Source organism: Balaenoptera physalus (genome assembly GCF_965194825.1).
Source record: "Balaenoptera physalus genome assembly, chromosome: 14".
In the NCBI taxonomy this organism is placed as follows: domain Eukaryota; kingdom Metazoa; phylum Chordata; class Mammalia; order Artiodactyla; family Balaenopteridae; genus Balaenoptera; species Balaenoptera physalus.
This window is the reverse complement of record NC_138893.1, coordinates 48,085,984-48,098,970: the sequence shown is the minus strand read 5'-3', so window position 1 is coordinate 48,098,970 and position 12,987 is coordinate 48,085,984. Positions and strand designations below refer to the sequence as shown.

Here is a 12,987-nt window from a genome sequence, read left to right as displayed (position 1 = left end):
TCTGACATGTGAGGATACAGCGAGAAGTTGGCAACCTGGAAGACGGCCCTCACCTGACCACGCTGGCAAACCTGATCTCAGACTTCCAGCCTCCAGAACTGTGAGAAATACATTTCTGTTGTTTATAAGCTACCCAGGCTGCGGTATTTTGTGACAGCAGCCTGAACGGACTAAGACAGGGTGACATGACACAGGCAATGCCTGTGGGGAGGAAAAAGGAATAATTAATCTTCTACTCCCCCAGCTCTCTGTAGGCTTACAACCTGGCGTGGGTCCTTGTGTGAAGTGGGTCAGGCCAGCAAACGAACCCTGTGTTCGACTGCCCGGATCGGGTGCCTCAGACTGTTGTGGTGCTGACAGATTGATGAAGACAGACGCTCTTACATGAAGAGCCTTGGGCATAGGAGGACCAAGAGAACCTAATGCATGAACCTGCTCATGGCTGTTCCTTCACCATGAAAAGCAAAAACAAACGTCCCTCCTTCATTTTCATCCCTTTAAATTCAGAGTGGCTGATAGCAAACCCCAACTCCAGGAGTAACCCCAGTAGGCAGGGACCCAAGTTGCTCCAGTGAGAATCATCCTGGGACTTTTGATGGTTTAGAGCATGCAGCTACCTGAAGGGTACACTCTGGGCCCTCAGAATACCCCCCTCAAAAAACAACCACCCAACCTCACAGCCCAATTCTCTGATGCCTCAGGTTATAGAGTCAGAATTTAGTTTCTTTGATGTAAGATTTTGGTTAAGATGTAGAAACTTCTCCCCGGAGAATGACAGGGAGACTTGTTAATCATTCAGACCTGAGTATGAACAAGTATCAGCTTTTCACTGGACAGCAGGGTCTGGTTAGGGGACAGAGCACAGAGGCCTTGAGGGAAGGTAACATGATGGGCGGAAAGGAGAAGAATGGAGAAACAAAGTCAGCCTTCGCTGGCTTCCCAGTTTCCTGCAAGCTGGTCCTGCCCTCCATGTTCAGCTGTCTCCTGACTGCGGCTTGGGGGCAGGCCCCTGCTTGTCTCTCCAGAGCTGCCCCTGAAGCCAGTATGCCACCTCTGCCCTAATGCAGTCTGGGGACAGCAGGCCACCGGCTCACCTGCTTTCAGCCTCTGATGTGGCTGAGATGACATCCCCACTATCTGTGGCCTTGTGCCTGGCTCAGACTGCACTCTGCCACCCAATCCTGCTTCTCACCTGCTACACCTGGCCTTGCTTGCGCTTGACCTGGACCAGTAGAGACAAGGGGCCATTTGGGCTGGGGGAAGGCTGGGGTGAAGCCCAGAGGCTGAGGCTGGAAACAGTAGGCACATGCAGGTTCTGGAAGGACATGGTCCCGATGGGGAAGGTCCACAGCCCAGGGCGTCCTGACTCCATGCCCTGAGTTCTGGCTCCCACGAATCTCTCTCTTCCAAATACATGCCAAGGCCCCGCCTTGGCTTAGAGTCTAGCATGGTAAGCATTCGTGGGTTTTGCCGGTCAGCATTTGTATTACAGTATCCGAATTTTCTTTTGAGGAACAATCCCCCCTTCATTCTTAGTCTGTATGATTTTAGGAGGGCTCATCTTACCCCAGACTCCTGGAGTTACCAGTCAGTATAGTCCAGCCATGGGCATGTGACCCAAGTTGGTCCAGTGAGAATCAGTTTGGGACTTTTGGTGGAACCACCAGAAAGAGAAGTACTCTTTCTACAGGGCCTGCTAACTCATAAACTGTGAGCCCCAACTTGCTAGGAAGCATCTTTGCACATTCCCATCACCATCTGGGGAAAGCCTATCTGAGAATGAAGTCACCAGAGAGGAAAGCAAAGCTGAGAGCTAGATAGAGAGACATATGACTTGGTCACCTAGATCCAGCCATGCCTGAAACCATTATCCCTGAAGTTTTCAGTTATGTGAGTCAATAAATTTCCTCTTTTTTCTTAAACCAGATCGAGATGGGTCTAGTCTTTGTCACAAGAGGCTCCTGACTAGTAAGTATATCTAGTTCTGCCATTTACTATTGTGTGATATGAGACAAGTCACAACGTATTGAATCTCAGTTTCCTCAAACTGCAAAATGGGCACAGTATTACCTAACTCAAAGGATTATCATGAGGAGTCAATGAACAGGTGTGTAAAAGCATTTAACACAGAGCCCAGCCCATAATAAATGTTGAACAAATGGAATCTCTTATGAGCTGACAACTCTAGGTCAAGTAGGTGGGGTGGGATGGGGGCGGGGGCACAACCTGGCCCAGCCCACCTCCTCATGGGGCACATGGGGTCCAGGCACTGTGGTGCTCCTTGTATACCCTTCCACCTGGCTTCCCCACCCAAGGCCAGATACTAACTCCCTTCAGCCTGCAGAACCTTTCCCGATTCAAACCCTGCCCCCTAAACACACGTCTCTCACACAGCTCCCATTTCTCCTCTTCCTCCATCTGCCCAATTCAAAGAGGAGAGGGACACAATGGAGTCAGGATTACTCACTCCATCCGCCCACCTTGGGGCACTCTGGGATGACTCACACAGGTGCGGCTCCCCCTCGGCACTCTCCGCCCCCTGCCCCACACACTCCGGGAAACAGACTTACAAAAATCTACTGGGGTTTCGCCATCAATTGAAACCTTAACCCTCTTGCAGCCACAGCATGCTTACAGTAAGAACTGGCACACCTAGGAGGAAAAAGTCATCTCCCAAGTTCTGGTTTGGAAGTTCCCATACCCAGTGCAGGCCAGGCTTAAGGGAACAAAATCTTTCATTCCCCCATCCTTAGTGGGACCAGGGGGGATTTATGGGTGTCTGCCAGGACTCCCCTGGTGGCGCAGTGGTTAAGAATCCGTCTGCCAATGCAGGGGACACGGGTTCGAGCCCTGGTCCAGGAAGACCCCACATGCCACGAAGTAACTAAGTTCGTGTACCACAACTACTGACCTGCGCTCTAGAGCTCAAGAGCCACAACTCCTGAGCCCACGCACCGCAACTACTGAAGCCCGCGTGTCTAGAGCCTATGCTCCGCAACAAGAGAAGCCACTGCAATGAGAAGCTTGCGCACCGCAATGAAGAGTAGCCCCCGCTCGCCACATCTAGAGAAAGCCTGCACGCAGCAACGAAGACCCAACGCAGCCAAACAAACAAATAAATAAATGTGAGTGTCTGCCAGAAATAAAGCAACAAGCCCTGGCATATCAGAGGTTTTAATACATCTTTACTGAACCAGATGGAATTGAAGGCTTTTTGAATGGCCTTACAGAGCTATGGGACCAGAACAATTTTTTCTTTATTTTCTAAAAAACCACTTTGGTGGGGAGGAATATAATATACATACAGAAAAGTGCACATGCATATGTAAAACTCAATGAATTTCACAAACTGAACTCACCTATGTTACCAGCACCCAGGCCAAGAAACGGAGCATTGCCTACACCACAGAAGACCTTCGCTGCACAGATTTTAAGTGGGGGTGGTTCTCTGAAGCTCCATAACTATCTTATTCTCATGACATTTTGTGCTGGTATGGATGTGAAATCTCTAGACTGACTGGGTGATATCTATTGCAGAGAGGGGACACTAACACATTTATTGATTTTAGTGATATTCACTTTTATTTAAAAATACGTGCTTAGTGAATGTAGATCCCTGGAATGAGGACCCTTTTTTTGTGAAATGTGAACACACGTTCGATTTTTAACTGTCATTAATTAGACAAGGAACAAATGGTTACCTACAAGGTTAGCTGTGGGAAGAACAGTGGAAACAGAAACAAACCCCCTGAATTTGCTGACTTGTTCTCCCTTGTGCTGGAGAATGCCCAGGGTTGGTCTCATCCCTGACATAGACTGGAGATATTTCATTAGCTATAAGATCTTACTTTAGGGCAGTCCAGGTCTTATGAATTGCCTGTAAGGTAGCCAGTATCTAGGGATTTCCAATGATATCAAATCCGAGAAGGATGTTGGCCATGATGGCACTGTGGGTTGGCGGGCAATGAAAGCTGTCCCAGCCTGACTCTGGGAGGTAGACCACAGTTGACCTCCAAGGTGGTCCTTAGCCTCAGGGAAGGAAGAGGCTTTGTATTAAATATAACAGTACTTAAAGTGGCCACGCTGAGGACAAATGTCACTCGGGTAACACTGGGGCTCCTTAGGGCACGGGCTGTGGCCTCATTCAGAGCTGAGCTTTGACAGGGCTGAGCACACCCTTGAAGGTGCTTGGGAAACCCATGTAATACCTACTCTAATGGTGGGACAGGTGGCAAAGGCCGAGGGCACTGGCCTTCCCAACCGCCATCACATTAGTCAGGTTTTACCTATCAGTTGTGTTTTTCTTTTCTTGGTCTGGCAGGAGGGTTAAAAAAAAAAAATCAAAATCTAGGACTGCTGAGCTGCCAGAAGCAGGATCAGAGTATGGGTTGTAGAGCTGAGAGGCCCCAGGTCTTTAAAACCTCTGTGTCCTGGGCACCTTAAACTGCCTGAACATCAGGCTTCTCATATGGCAAATGGGATCATAGGGCTGGGATGTGGATTAGAAACAGCACCTGAGACAAACACAGAACACAGTGCTGGGCACACGGGAGATGAGTGACACAAGATGCCTGCTGTTACAGAGAAGGATGAGGACAAATCACTTGATGTTTGGCCATTGTCCATAAAGTTGTATGGTGACCTTGAATTTGTCTGATTTCCAATCCTTCCCCCATCCCCGCTCCTAGTCCATTTTCCACCCAGCAGCCCAAATATTTTTAAAATGAAGGCTTTCCTGGGGCTTCCCTGGCGGTCCAATGGTTAGGACTCTGTGCTTTCACTGCCAGCGGCATGGGTTTGATCCCTGGCTGGGGAACTAAGTAAGATCCCACAAGTGGCGAGGTGTGGCCTAAAAAAAAAAGGAAAGAAAGAAAGAAAGAAACCTTTCCTTAAACCCTTCAGTGACTTCCCAGCACTGAGAAGAAAACCTAAACTCCTTACCGTGACCCAGCAGGATCTGACTCATGCCTCCCTCTCCATCTCATCTCATCTCATCAGGCCAGCACCAGGCATGCTGGGCTTCAGTTAGCACCTTCCCACCTTGGGGCCTGCATGCATGCCTCCCTCTCTACTGGGACACTGTTCCCGATGCCCTTTTCATGGCTAATGCCTTCCATCCTTCGGGTCACCTCATCGGGGAGGCCTTGGTGGACCACTATGTCTCCCTCTCCCAGGCCTTGATTGTTTCCCTCCTAGATTTCACTGTGATTTGTAATGACCTCTTTATATGAGATCTTATATCTTCTATGATGTCTCCTTCACTATGATATCCTTAGGGCCCAGCATAAGGACGGGCAGGCCATGGCCCCTGGTTGACATCTGCTGAATGGATAAGTGTGAGTGTGTGTGTTGACACACCCTTGCTCCAGACTGTCTTATTTTTCACATGCGTATCCCTGAGGGAACTACACAAACGTGGTTCACCACACAAACGCTGCGGCCTGCTGCACCAGACCAGGGCTGCAGCGGGGATGGACTCACCCTCCAGGACCCAGACAGAGCGGGGCCAGACAGTGTGGTTAACTCAGAGCCCAGCATCAGGGCCAGGCTGTCCCCACTCCGTGTGGGTGTGGCAGGCATGGTGAGCAGTGGCTCAGCCCCATCCCTGTGGGAGCCTGGGAATAAAGGGCCCTATTCAGCCCTTGCAGCCTCAGCTCCATCCCCGCCAGGGGAGGCTGCCCTCAGGAAAGGGGACGGTGGGACGCTGGGCAGTGCTTCCCGCCAGGCTCTCCCTGGGGCGTGACCCTCAGCAGGGACGGATGATTTGTGGGGGAGGGGCAGCCAAGGGTACAGGGCCTCCGGGGCTCGAAGAGACACAACAGGAAGGCCCAGCCAGATGAGGAGGCTCTGGGGCAGGCAGGGGCAGTCCTGGTTCAGGGGGTGAGGCTGAAAGGCCCAGTTCACTATCGATGCTCTGAAGCAGAGGAAAATCCCCAGGATGCAGAAGCCCATTGGAAAACTGCCCCATAATCACAGGCCTGGCCACGCCAGCCAGAGGGGCGCTTGCTTGGCTCTCTCGGGGTAGACACTGTTCCCCAAAGCCTGCTTTTCTTGAGCTTTGGCTCTGTTGGTAGAACTGAGCCCAGACAATCAACTCTCTTCAGCAACTTCCTACCAGTATTTTCCATGATTCCACCCACTCCTGCAAGGGAGGTGAGAATGATATAAATAATAGACCACATTCATTGAGTACTTGGTGTGTGCAAGCACTGTGCTATGTATTGATACTTTATTCTGTTATTTGATCTTCACAACAACCTATGATATGGGTACCTGGGTACTACTGTTACTCCCATTTTACAGATAGGTAAACTGAAGGTCAGAAAAGTTGAGCAACCTGCCCAAGGTCACACAGCCAGTAAGTGGTAGAGCTGAGATTGGATGTGCCATGTTCTCTGTCTTTGGCGGTCTGAAAGTGCCTGGCCTCTTAATTCTTTTGCTATGTTCCTTTCTTTGTGTGTACCTTTCCCCAGGCGGTACATCTCAACCCTCCCCCCACCCCATAAACAAGGTCAGCATGCATCCTTCACTCACTCGCTAATCATTCAGCTCTCCCCAGTGCCTGTGCTGAACTGGGGGCTGAAATGTGATGGTGAACAGTACAGACATGGCCCCTGCCCTCAAGAGGACACGGCCTGGGTTGGCACTGTGCCGCGGTGTGATCAGTTACGATGGGGACACACAGGAGGGAGACAGGCCTGAAAAGTGGTAGGAATGAGCCAGGCTAAGGGAAGGGGAAAGAATGTTCCAGGAGGAGGGAAGAGCCTGAGTGAAGGTCCAGAGATAAAAGAAGCCAGCTAGAGTAAGGTCAGTGTGGCTGGAGGTGTGTGTGTGTGTTTGTGTGTGTGTGTGTAAGTGTGTTGGGAAGTTATGAGGTGCTCGAATAGACAGTGGGTAACAGGGGTTCAATCACATGGACCACACAGCATAACAGAGCCATTAACATTATACATTTCAGAAACACACGTTCCTGAACCTTAAACACCAAGGACCACAGTTTTTACCTGGGGAGACACAGGCACCTTCAGACCCTTCTGAAGTCCTTCTCTCTCAAGTTTGAACCCCAAGCGGGGCACACTTGGGCCTGGTCACTGGTCAGGAACGCACAGCACAAGCTCAAAACTGTGTTCTCACCAGTGTCTACACCTACCACAATCCAAATGGATCCCGGGGGGTAAAACCAGGAGACCCTGGAGGTCATTGTGTCCAGCCCCCTCACTTTCTGAGGTCGAGGCTGAGCTCAGAGAGGACCATGTATTGCTCAGCTTTGCACAGCAATTTAGCAGCCAGGATGGTACTCAGCAGGACTTGGGCTGGCAGCCTAGTTCTGAGGCGGACTTTGCAGCTTCTGCACTTACGAGTTACATTCTCCAGGGTCCCCAACTCAGCTGTTTTCCTTACTTCCAATCTCTACCCCAATCCTAACCCAACAAGGGCTGCCACCACTGACACCGTCTCACAGAACTGAGGACTCAAAGGAGCCTGTGGTAGTCTGCCTCCAAGGTGGTCCCTGGTGACTCTGGCCTCCTGCTCCTCACGCTTTACATAGTTCCCTCCCATACTGGATAGGGCTGACCTGGGGAGCCAGTAGGATATTTTGGAAATGATGGTGTGACTTCCAAGACTAGGTTAGAAAAGATATCGCAGCTTCCTTCTTGATCTTCCTCTGGGGTCACTCACACTGTGGAAAGCCAGCTGCTGAGTTGTAAGGACACTTAAGCAGCCCTTTGGAGAGGCCCACTTAGGAAGGAACTGAGGCCTCCTGCCAACAACCAGCACCAATCTGCAAGCCACGTAAGTGAGCCATCTTGCCAGTGGATCCTCCAGCCCCAGTCAAGTCTTTAGATGACATTGACTACAATGTCACAAGAGATCCCAGCTCAAAACCATGCACCTAAGCCATTCCTGAATTCCTGGCCCAAAGAAACTGTGTGAGATAATAAACATTTACTGTTGTTTTAAGCTGCTAAATTGGGGGGGGGCAGCAATAGGTGACTGATACAGGGCCCAGCAGAGCTCTTGAGAGAATGAGGGCCCCTGGGTTACCTGAACCAGAGATATGTGGGGTATTGACTACAAATACAGATTCCTGGGATTTACCCAGACCCCCTGAATTAGATAGAAGGGTGAGAGTCTGCATATTTAATAAAGTTCCCCCAAGTGAATCTCATGTACCTTTTAGGCTTAGAAGTACTGAGCGAATCTAACTTAACTTTACAGATATAAAGAGGCTCAGAGAGCTGGTGGTTTGAGCCTTATCACACATCCAAGCAAGCTGAGGCAGGCCGGGGCCTAGAATTAGTACCGGATTTCTGGTTCATTGCTCTTTCTACTTATTTCCTCCTTTGTCCATTTCAGCTTGCTTTTTTGAGACGTGTAGGCTTTGTTTTCTGTTTTTTCATTTATGTTAAAAACATGCACAAAGCAAAATGCTATACAATCGAGCGTTTATCTGCTGAAGAGCTTGCTTCGCCTGGGAAGAACTTTTCAGCACCACCCAAAATGTGGGCCTAACGCTAAAAGGAGTAGGGGTACTAGGTCATGCAGAGGGGCTGGTGCTGCTATAGAACACTGTGCCAGAAAAGGCACCTTTGGGACTTCCCTGGTGGTGCAGTGGTTAAGAATCCGCCTGCCACTGCAGGGGACACGGGTTCCATCCCTGGTCTGGGAAGATCCCACATGCCGTGGAGCAACTAAGCCCATGCACCACAACTACCGAGCCTGCGCTCTAGAACCCACGTGCCACAGCTACTGAGCCCACCCCTAAAGCCCGTGCTTCGCAACAAGAGAAGCCACAGCAATGGGAAGCACGCGCACTACAACGAAGAGTAGCCCCGGCTTGCTGCAACTAGAGAAAGCCTGCGTGCAGCAACAAAGACCCAATACAGCCAAAAATAAATAAATAAATAAAATAAATTTATAAAAAAAGAAAAGGCACCTATTCTACTTACCTAGATGCCTCAGCTCCAGGCTTTTTTCCCAGGCAAACAAAGCTCAGCGTGTACAAGGCAGAGACAATGAACAAAGACATGATGGGAGTCTACCTTAACCCCTGCCAAACTGTCACCCCAGTGGGTGAGAATGATAATCCCACTTTCATTTGCATAGCACTTCAGTGCTTAGAAAGAACTCATGCACAATCTTATTGAATTACCTTTGCAGATGGCAAGATAGGTAGCACTGAGACCCATTCAGTCATTCACTTGGCACATTTGTTGAACAGCTACTATGTGCCAGGTAACACACTAGGCACAGGGGATATATGGATTTGTTTCTTTACTTAATAAACACTTATATATGTTTACTATGAGCCAGGCACTGGTTTAAGCACTTTACAAATCTTAACTCACTTAATCCTCACAACTGCCCAACAAAGCAGATATCATTCTTCTTCCCATTCAACAAGGGCATTGAAGCACCAGAGAGGTTAAGTAACTTTCCCAAGACCAAACAGCTAGTATGGGGCAATATGGGGATTGGAACCGAGGCAATCTGGCCCTAGACTCCACCCTCTTAACCAAGATAAAATAAGACATGGTTCCCGCTCTTCAAAAACTCCAGTTTTCAAAATCTCTATGACCACAGAGGAAGAAACTGAAGCTCAGAGCTATCTTCTGACTCTCCCCAAGTCACACACTCCTGGGACTAAAGGCAGTGTTACTTTGCTTCATTGAATGCGTCTGTTCGCAAAAAAAAATTTAGCAGAAGATGGGTGCCAGGGCAGCGAATGTGGGCATTTCTAGAGCCCAGAAAGAGAGAGGAGGCCCCAGCAGTAAGTCTGAAGTATCCCGAGACACCAAAGCAGACGAACAAGGCTCGTTCACTGCCCAGGCCATTGTGATTTGTGACGGTCTACTGCCAGGCAGTATTCATGCCTCCAGATATTTGGGGGCAGTGTTATTTATAGACCACATTTCTATTTATATTTTCATTGAATTCCTGCTCACCCTAGCTAGATTTCCCTCCCTCCCAGAACCTAGAGAGGAGAGGATAAGAACTCTTTTTCACCAAGTGTGTCAGGGCAAAGGTGAAGGTCAAAGCCTTGACTGTGTGTGCAGCCTTTCAGCAGGAGCCCTTCGCGGGGAAGCGTTCAAGACAAGGGGGCTTTCTACACTTTCCAAAGGAAATGGGGGTTGGGGGAGGACACAAAGCTGGCCTTATACAGAGGCAGCCACATTCTGCCAACACGGTGGGATTTGAGGTGGGCCTAGAAGACCTCTTTTCCCCTAAAATGTTTTCCCTTTTGCATATTTCATCATTAGGCATTTATTCCTTTGGTCTTAATAGTATTATATGACAAAATGTTGGGACTGTGTGTGAGAAAACCTAGACAGTATCAAGTCCAGTCCTTGTGTTTCACAGGTGGGGAAACTCAGGCTCACTGAGGGGCTAGGACCTGTCCTCATGAGGGGAATCTTAATGAATAAGACACGGTTCCTGCTCTTCAAAAACTCCAGTTTTCAAAGTCCCTATGATCAGGGAGGAAGAAACTGAAGCTCAGAGGTATTTTCTGACTTTCCCCAAGTCACACACTGCTGGGACTAAAGCCAGGTCTGATTCCTTTCTGAATAAATGGAAATCTATTACCATACACAGGAGACCATCCCAATGTTGGAAGACCTGTCGGGCACAGCAAAAGAAACTGGGGACAGTAAAACAGGCTCAGAATTCCTCTCTCACCTGGTCTTAGGAACGAACAAGTAAAACCACATGACGTTTCCTAAGGTTCTGTTTGGTGCCCCAAATGAAAACTTCCTGGTTTTAGGGTCACACAGAGAAATAAAGGTAAAGTGGGACTTCTGTCTTATTTTTAGTCCCTTGTTGAACTGTGTTTTAGGAAACAGTATCTGTGATGATTGTCACTGCATGGTTAGTTTATAAATTTGTGTTTACAAAGCCAGCTGGCAAAAGTCATTCCTTTTGGGCACTATGCCTGCAATTCCAGCATCTAACATGAGGTGGCAGGTTAAAGTTGAGTAGGTTAAGTGAAAGGCAACTGAGAAAATACTGTCATCTAGATAAGACCTTTACTGCCAGAACATGACACTTTAGTAAAAGGACAACATTGACCAACCTCTAATTGACATAGTAAAAAAACCATAACATGAAACTTGAAACAAAGTTTAAAGAAATGCAAACACTCTGGTGCCGGTGGCATACCACTGCTAGCCTGAGTCTTCATCTATAAAGTGTGGTTGCTGTCATTAAAAGAGATTACTATAAGCACATGAAACCCTTTGCACAATATCTGGCTAAAGAATGTACTTAATAAATGTAGCTATAATCCCTAAGTAGAAATCGTCTTTCATTTATAACTGTTTAATCTGTTAAAAGTTCCAAGCCTCACACACAGTTCCTCAGGAAGCTGTTTGCAACTTTTCCCCTGTAGCCAATTTAACAATAAGGTACCTCTGGACCACTCAGCTCACGTGTGAACTCTTTTTCTAAAGCAAGTCTTTCTATTGAAAGAGAAGGGCTCTGACAACACAGGTCTTACTTAAGGCATCTTCACCAATTACCAGCTATTAAAGTTGGTAATAATCTGTTAAAGTTACCAGATCAGAAAAAAGAAGCTGAGAAGTAAAAAATCTTGCCAATCAGAGAAGGCACCAAATTACCAGTCACTGGCTTGTCTCAACTCTCTTCCTTTGGCTTGTTTTGAAACTTAGGTCTGCAATAATTGTTTTATACAGAAGAGCAAAAGATACTACTTTAAAATCTCCGTTTATTTGTCTTTACCTTTTTGCCGGAGGCTCCTTAAAAGAGACCCAAGGCTTTTCCCCTCCTAACACTACAACACAACTGGACACACAAGACTTTAGATACACTCGTGCCATGTTAACTTCAAAACCAGCAGCGGTTCCTAGGCCAGTTTCTCTCATCTCCAGACTTTTGAAACAACAAGCTTAGCAATCACCTTGGCCCCAAACTTCATTCTGTCTTGGAAGGGAGGGGAGAGTGTTCTGACTTACAGCTGCCGATGGAGTGTGGCTGGGGCCTGGGCATCCTCCTGGTTAGGCTGGTGACGGGGGATAGAGGGCTGTCCTGTGACTTACACCCCCCCCCCCCACCCAAAACAGGCAGGCAACTCAGGTGTGTGTAGGGATGTGAGACCAACGAACCGGCCCTCACACGTTACCTGTGGGAAGCCTCGTCTCCCATGCACCTCTGCTTTAGGTCAGAAACTGACTTACCGACGCAGGTTCAGTGGTTTATGTTACGTGAATGGCCTGAACGTAATCAAACACTCAGGAAGTGCTGAATGCAATCAGCCAGCCTACCGAAGGGCTTCACTGGACCTTAAAACGGTGCTTCTCAAGCTTTCCTGCACATACAAATCACCTGTGCATGTCATTAAAATGCAGACTGTAACTTAGTGGGTCTGAGGTGGGGGCCAAGACTCTATTTCTAACAAGCTCTCAGACGATGCTTGTGCTGATGATCTGTGAGCTACATTTTGAGCAGCAGACCTTGAAATGCACAAGACTGCTTGCAAGACCTCACTCTTGGAAAGGAGCCCAGAGAGACAGCTCCCCCTTTTGTGTCGAGCCCTGCACTAAGACTCACCAGATCACCATCAAGTATTGAGTGCTTGCTGTGTGCTTCACAGATAACATTTCATTTGATGCTCTCAACAGCCCTGGGGGTATTGCACAGATGAGGGTCACGATGGACGTGCAGAGATGCTGAGTAAGGGTGGCCTTGGGTCACACGGCTAGGCTATTGAGAGGCTGAGGTGGGATCAAACTCTAAGGCCTCCAGTGTTGAAATGCAACACTTAACTGCCTTCATCATGGAAAAAGCAGAGTTTCGGACAATTAGCACCCAGGTGTGAACCCAGAGGTGTTTGAGCCCAAAGCCCCTGTTTGGAACCACCATGCTCTGGGGCTGGTAGAGCTGAGTCACACAGCTTCCTTCGGCAGTGCAGCTTTAGAAATTCTCCCTGAGATCTGCCCCGTTCGTTCTCACTAAGGGGAAATCCAGCCC

At 48.5% G+C, this 12,987-nt stretch overlaps 1 protein-coding gene across 6 annotated transcripts in view; it reads right to left on the bottom strand.

The window, feature by feature from the left end:
- SH3PXD2A (SH3 and PX domains 2A) overlaps nt 1-12,987 on the bottom strand; it is a 240,859-nt gene that overhangs the window by 129,771 nt on the left and 98,101 nt on the right. The gene's annotated exons all lie outside the window — the stretch shown is intronic.